This window comes from Chenopodium album, chromosome 17 (assembly GCF_948465745.1).
Source record: "Chenopodium album chromosome 17, dcCheAlbu1.1, whole genome shotgun sequence".
In the NCBI taxonomy this organism is placed as follows: domain Eukaryota; kingdom Viridiplantae; phylum Streptophyta; class Magnoliopsida; order Caryophyllales; family Amaranthaceae; genus Chenopodium; species Chenopodium album.
Genome location: NC_137850.1, coordinates 28,177,945 through 28,185,759, shown reverse-complemented (window position 1 = coordinate 28,185,759; position 7,815 = coordinate 28,177,945). Strand labels below are relative to the sequence as shown.

Here is a 7,815-nt window from a genome sequence, read left to right as displayed (position 1 = left end):
CCAAGTTAAAGAACAACCAGGCGGATGCTCTTTCTAAGCTGGCATCATCCCCCTCCTATGATACGTCTCGGTCAGTCTTCTAGGAAGTGATGAAAAAACGAACTATTGAAGAGAATCCTATTGGATTACTTGACCGAAGCTCAAACTAGATGGAAAGAATACAGACCTATTTGTTAGACGACACTCTACCGGACACATATCTAGAAATGGCTGCAATGTGAAGCCAACTTTGAGATTCGTAAAGGAGAACTTTTCAAGAAGGGCTTTCTGCAGCCTCTCTTGAAATGTATCACCCAAGAGAAGGGGAAGGAAATTTTTAAAGATCTATACTCGAGCTATTACGCCTCTCACATAGGCGGCAGAGCTCTAGCAGAAAGAGCTAGGCGGCAAGTATATTTCTGGCCGACTCAAAAAGCAGACGCCATGGAAATGGTGAATAAGTGCGATAATTGTCAAAGGTTTGGTAAACTCATTCACCATCGGCCACCGATCTAACGGCCATTCATAGCCAAGTGTCATTCGCCAAATGGGGCATGGATATCTTGGGTCTGTATACTCCTATGTCAGGTGAATGGCGGTATATTTTAGTTGCCATTGACTACTTCACAAAATGGGTAGAGCTTAGGAGGTCAAATGAATTACGACAAAAAATGTTATCTCTTTTATCTGGAAGAACATCATCACTCGATTTGGGGTACCTATGTCAATGATATTTGACAATGGCCCTTAATTTGAAATGCCTACCATAAAGAATTGGCTGGGAGACCAAAAGATCTCTCACTCTTTTCCATCAGTCGACGGACGCCAAGCAAACGACAAGGTGGAAGCCTTCAACAAGTTAATCTCAAACAGCGTTGAGAACAAAATTGAGAGGGTTGGCGGTCTATGGGCAGAAGAGTTAACTCATATCCTAGGGGCCATCAGAACAACAACAAAAGGGGCAACCAGAGAAACCCCATTTGATAAAAAGGCAAATTAGGAGGCCATATGGCTAGTATTGGACTTACTTCCATAATGCATGGGTAATGCCGCCTTGTGTCATGAGATTTACCGTCTGAGAATGACGAGAGCCTACAACAAGAGAGTACACAAACGACCCTTGAGGGTTAGGGACTTTGTGTTAAGAAAAATGGAGGCATCCGGTAGGGCTAATGAGCAAGGCAAGTTGACACCTAATTGAGAAAGTCTTTACCGGATCTATAAAAAGTCAAATGTAACTAGGGGTGGGCAAAAAATCAGATCCGATTAATCCGATCAAAAATTTTGGATATTCAATCAGGTTTTTTAAATTCCGGATACTTTGGATCGGATATCCGATCCGATCCGGTTTTTGCCTTTATTTTTAGTATTTTAAAAAAAACTTGAACAGTTATTATACAATCTTTGGTATGTCCAAACCCTAATGGCCAAAATTCCTAAAACTATAGAAGCCACTCAAAGCCTCACGACCCTCAATGGTGGTCTTCGTCTCCCTCTCGGCTTTCGCGTAGCCATAACCCACAAGCCACCTACCCTCCCTCTTGCGCAGCCACAACCCACCCACCCTCCCTCCCTCTCGCACAGCCACTACCCACAAGTCGCCCACCCTAAACCCGAAAATCTCGCCGGAGTGACTGTCCTCGTCGAGCCACAAGTAAAAGTGTATAACCGGTCTCACTCGTCACGAAATTAGCAATTCGATTTACTCGTCACTCAACAACTATGAGTTATGTTCAATGACAATTTTTTTTTTTCAATTTGGTACAGATGTATATTGTTCTTTCTTCTATGTTTCTCTGGGAAAGTTTATGTTCACAAAATTATTACTAGAATTTCGATTATTATAATGTGGAATAGTTGTGGATCTGTTTTTCTGGGTAATTTTTATTGTTTTTTTTATTATTATTTCCATTATTTTAGTAAAATGGTCATGATTACTTACTGTGCTCATTTCATATTATCATTAATATGGAGTCTGTACATGAATAATGTGCAAATTTGTAGCAAAAGCTAGACGTTTATTTGGTGTCTAATACAAGTTTTATTAATTTTAAAGTGCTTTTAGAAAATAGTACTTCGGATCGGATATCCGATGATCCGATCCGAAAATTTTGGAAATCTGAAAAATCGGATATTTGGTTTTTTCGAATTGGATCCGGATCAGTTTTTTGCCGATCCAAAATTTTCAGATATCCGACATTTCGGATCGGATCGGATCGGATCGGGTATCTGAAATGGCCAGCCCTAAAGGTAACACCTACCGCTTGAAAACTCCATACAGCAGGACGCTAGCCAGAACTTGGAATATAGATAAGTTGAAAAAGTACTACTTATGCGACTTTTTAAAAAAAAATTGTAAATGAAAAGCGTATCAATGACAAAATTACATTTTATTTTCATTATTGATTATTTATGCTTTATTAGATATGTCCCCTAATGGGAACACCGCCTATGTAATGTGCAGACGCCAAATTTAACCAACCATCTGCTCCAACAAGAGTATGACTTCCGGCAATGCCCATCCGAGTGAATTCGTTGTAGACCATTGATAAGTGGTTTATTTGACCACTTATTGTGGTGATTTTAACCTGGTTTGGCAATCATTTCCCCTTTTTCTAACCCGTTATATATATATATATATATATATATATATATATATATATATATATATATATATATATATATATATATATATATGTGTGTCTTGAATTTCAGCTTTGCCCCCTCTTTGTATGTTTTTGTCCATGATTTGCAAGTGTTATGACTCACTTTGACAAGCAATCTAAGCTCGTAGAAGAGCTTAGAGCCAAGCAGCAATGAAGGGAAAGCCCGCTAATGGGGAAGCGGGCGTGCACCTTTCCAGGAGCGGGCGCTCCATCAAGTTCACAACATTCTGCCTAAAATCCGAACCTATGAGGAGTGGGCGTGCACCTGAGCTGGAGCGGGCGCTCCTAGCTGCTCCGATACGTTCTGCCTCTACTTGACCTGTGAGGAACGGGCGTGCACCCTGTGTGGAGCAGGCACTCCTCCTCTGAACTTGAATCTGCCATCTACTGAAGAATAGAGGAGTGGGCGCGCACCCCTGCAGGAGCGGGTGCTCCTCGCTGCCATCACCGAGTTTCCCTCTATTTGAAGCTAAGAGGAGCGGGCGTGCAGAACTTAGGAGCGGGCGCTCCTGTTTATGGAGCGGGCATTCCTCACTGGAAATCCGTTTTCTTTTGATGGATTAACCTATGTAATTCGGGGATTATAAATACTATCCCTTTAGTTCATTTTACGGAGGGCATCAGTAGTATAGTTTTTAGCACTTCCTTTTAGTTTGAAACAATCATCTTTGGTATTTTAGATTAGAAATCCTCAAATTAATCATTGTAATGGCAAGTTTTAAAGATTATTCTCAAGATTCCAACATTGTAACCAACATTTGAAGCTTCAATTATTAACTTCTTCTACTTCCCTTTACTTAATTTCTTATTTTATTTTGTTATTGCATGTCATTTAAATCTCTTTATTTCTTGATAATATGTTGTTGGATGTTAGTTTTATCATTAGTTAATTTCTTATTTTATTTTGTTATTGCATGTCACTTTAAATGAGTTGTGAGTAGTCCTCTTTGCTAGGAGTTGGGTGAAGCTCAACCTAATGGTTATTTAAGTAAACTTGGGAGAAGTATTGATGTTTGATTTGTGATTAAATTGATTGTATGAGATTGCTTGTTAGTTCTTCATGATAGGATTAGCTACTTGTGATTTAGGATCTTGATGGCATGTTATGGTTAGTTTTACATGGAAATGTAGATCAAGTATGTCATTACTTATTACAATGTGATTATGTATCTCTTATTGCTAAACTGTAGACACCCAAAAGTGTCTCCCCAAAACCAAACTTAGTGATGAATACTTTTCACGTCATTTGATTAACGAACGAAGTGAAAGTGTGAAAAGTCTAATGATGTGGTTGTTTTTAATAAAAATATCTCTCTTTCTGTTTTTGAAAATATTCCTTTTCGTACCCTGTTTATGAAAAATAGCCAGTCCAATTTAGTTTGGTCTATGATAAGGGTCCAATAATAGTGTAGTTGGATTGGGCTTGAAAAGAGCTTTCCAATGATGTATTATAAGCCCGATTCCGATGAATTATGAGGAAGTTATGGATTAAATTAGATTAGGCCCAATGATTTCTAAATGTGGCCCAATGATCTAGAGGAGGGCCTATTACTTATTATTCCTAAAGTAATTAGGATTGATTTTGATCTTCTGCAATATCTAGAAGGTTCTTTTTAATTCTAATGAGATTAGGATTGATAATTATATTTTTAGGAAAAAAGATGTTTTATTTTGAATAAAATATGTTAAATCTGATTTTAAACCTGCTTGGACGCAGAATTACTTGTAACCGGTTTTAAAGGTAATTACACGTGTAAAAGCGCGTTGACTTTCGTCGCCTGGCGACGAGCTTGTCGTCTGGCGCTGACTCCTGTCGTTGGCGACAGGTGGCATTTTATTCCGAATATGATTTTCTTTGATACCGTGCTATATTTCCTATAAATAGGGGTTGTATCTCCCTGTTTTCAATAATCAACAATCATTCATCAATTATCATTTGACAACAATCATCTATTATCTCTCAAAGCTAGAAGCTTTCCTTCACTCTCTATTCTTTTTCTAAACCTTCCTCTCTTACAAAATTCCTCATACATTAGCTCTAGACACACCTATCCAAGTTCGAAGTTGCCTTCGCCCTAGACGTGAAAGGTTGATCATTTCTGAGGGTTTAGTCCCAAATCTCTATTTCAATTATTTTATTTAATTGTTTGATTTATTATTTTCCTTGAAGTTACTAACGTGTGTATTTTGTTATTAGAAAGAGATACGAGGCATCGAAGTAAGTAATTTAATTGCTTTATTGCTCTTTTGATATAGAAATAATGCTTAGAGTATTTTGTTGATTCCTAGTATCAAGTTAGGATGTTTTATTGCTTCCTAGTATCATGTTTAGGGTTAACTAAAATTTCTAAAGGTTTTTCTAAGCTATGCCCCCCAAGTTCTTCGGTTTCTAAGCTGTATCCATGTTTTTTCAAAGTTATAAGTTGTACCCTCCAACTCACGATATTTTATCAACAATACCCTTTGACAGCCATATCTGTTAACGAAAGTTAAGTTATTTTATCAACAATGTTGTCGTGGTGTTATTAATTTGACATGTGTCCCGTTCTAATTTGTTTAACACTTTAAAAAAAATTAAAAAAATTAGAAAATAAAATAATAAAAAAAAGGTTATTGTTAGCGTCAAAGGTTACTGTTAATAAAAATTAGTGAGGTTGAGGGCACAAATTAGACGTTTGAAAAAACATGGACACAGCTTAGAAACCGAAGAAGTTTGGGGGCATAACTTAGAAAAATCCAATTTCTAATATCATGTATATTTTATTATGATGCTTCTTATTTCTTTCCTAATATCATGTTAGTATCATGCTAGGAATAAAGTTTTGATCTTTATTGTTTAGTGACATGCTAGGATTTTTTATTAATCTTATTAGTATCATGCCTAGGATCTTGCTATTATTATTATGCTTTGAGATCGAGATTATTATGATTGATGATTGTTATTATGTTGCTTGATATATATTTTTATTGTTATTGCTTGATCACGCCCTCTCTCACAGGATTAAAGGGAATTTGTACTTGTAACCACGCTTAATAAGATAATTAATAATCTTGTTTAGGCTAATATGATTATAATTCAAGTGATCGCCAATAATAGATTTGTTTGTGCATTAATATTCAACCAACATAGATTCAACAAGTTTAGGGTTAATCTATTGATTGTATGTTAGTCAGAAAGCGCACATGAATACGAGAAGAATAAAGTAGAGGCCTATTTTTGGGGCAGGTTCAATCTCTTTTAGGTTGGATTTGTACCTTCATCCCCGAACTTCCAGTCATGGTTCCAGACCTATGGAGTTAACGATCTCCTGGATCGTTAAGGGGTGTAACCTTCACCCTGTGAACGGTTTACAAGTTCCTAAAACTTGTTGGTGACTCTTTTACTCTAGCTTCCTTCCCTTTGGACGCCACCATGCTTAAGTGTATGATCACAGTGGGGCTCAAGTGTGGGATGCTTGAAATATTCCCTACATAAACTAATGAGGGATCTAAGTTTAGTGTGATTATGTCTCTTTTCCTAATTGCGTGAGGTTGGTCTTATATATAGTCCTTAATATCTCTTGTCTCTTTTCCTCCCGATTTCCCTGATTTCCATGGTTGTGTGGATCACATTCCCTATTGCTTTTAATTACTTGATTTAGAACAATAGTTTGTTTGTCTACTTGACGAACCCACAATCATCAAAGACTTCAAATTAGCTTGATGTTAAGATCTTTAGCAACTAAATCCCTTTTCTTGTGGACCGAACTCTTACTTATCAATGTGCTTGGTTTGTGAGGTGTTTGTTTATAAATGTTTTTGATTGAGTGTGGAAAGTGTGATCGTTCTAACGCCCATCAAAATGGCACCGTTGCCGAGGAACAGTGTTGTTAATTGCTAATTGATTACTTGAGTCTAGTTCACCATTATAGGAAAAATACAAAAAGAGTTTCTTTCTTTTTAGCTACACTTGTAGCCTTGTTACTAATTGAAATTGTTTAGTGTGTATGAGCAGGACCCATAATAGGATTTTGATACATTAGGATCCCGAGATTGAACAAAGTTATAGAAGGAGAGCCGGTTGTAGGCCGTGAACTACTTCCCCAACTAGAGATTTCAACTCTAAGGAACAACAAGATCAAATGGGCGATCCACAACCACCAACTTAAAGACCTTTAAAAAGTTGGGAACTCCGGGAGCTTATAAAGTTTCAAGTGGGATTGCTTCCCCAATCACCCTGGCAAATGATTTTGACAATTCGGCCCGCAATGATAAATTTGATTGAGAAGAGACAATTTAGTGGGGCAAAACATGAGAGCCCTCTTGCACACTTGAACGACTTTAAGAAATATTGTAACATGATCAAGGTGCATGGGGTCACTTAAGAGTTTATGAGACTAAAGATATTTCCTTTCTCCCTAATAGGAAGGGCTCTTGAATGGCTTGAGAAGGAGGTGAGACCCAATTCCTTGAAAACTTGGGATGAGGTCACCACGGCTTTCTTAGGGAGATTTTACTCTCAAAAGAAGACGGTCGAAGCAAGGGCATTGATCCAAGGTTTCCGTAAAAAAGCTAGTGAAACCATATACGAGGCATGGGAGAGGTAGAAAGAATATCAAAGGGAGTGTCCTCATCATGGAATTCCGACATACCAAGTGCTTCTAATTTTCTATGGAGGCTTGAGCCCCCAAGGGAAGACTAGTTTGGATGCAAGAGCCGGTGGCCCGATTATGAACAAAACGAAGGATCAAGTTATTGAAATCATAGAGGATGTGGTGAGACACCACATGGATTGGCAAGAAGGAGAGATGGAGTATTTGAGCAAAGGAGGGAGTGCGGTTTACTCCGTTGATCACCTCAATGCCATCAATAATTTGACATCTTAAATCGCCAACCTTGGCAAGGAGATGACATCTATCAAGGAAAAGGTTGAGTCCTACTCTTCACACTAAGAGACTCCCTCCCAATCTAAGGGGAGAGGTATGAATTCTAACCCTTCTACTTCTACATCTAATAACATGCAAAATGGGTGCTTATTTTGTGAAAATTGTGGATCATATGATCATGACACCTCTTCTTGTACCTATGATTCCCAACCGCAACCCCAATATGAGGATGGTAATGAGATTGAAAATGAAAATGTCAGTGCTTTGTCTTACAATAATACACCTAGGAATGACAATCAAAGATA

The 7,815-nt window shown here is 37.8% G+C and overlaps 1 non-coding gene across 1 annotated transcript; it reads right to left on the bottom strand.

Moving 5' to 3' along the window:
- Positions 1–7,160: 7,160 nt before the first annotated feature.
- Positions 7,161–7,266, bottom strand: LOC145590377 (small nucleolar RNA R71). The gene has a single exon (XR_014101987.1). It is a non-coding gene; the product is annotated as a small nucleolar RNA R71 (small nucleolar RNA).
- Positions 7,267–7,815: the final 549 nt, after the last annotated feature.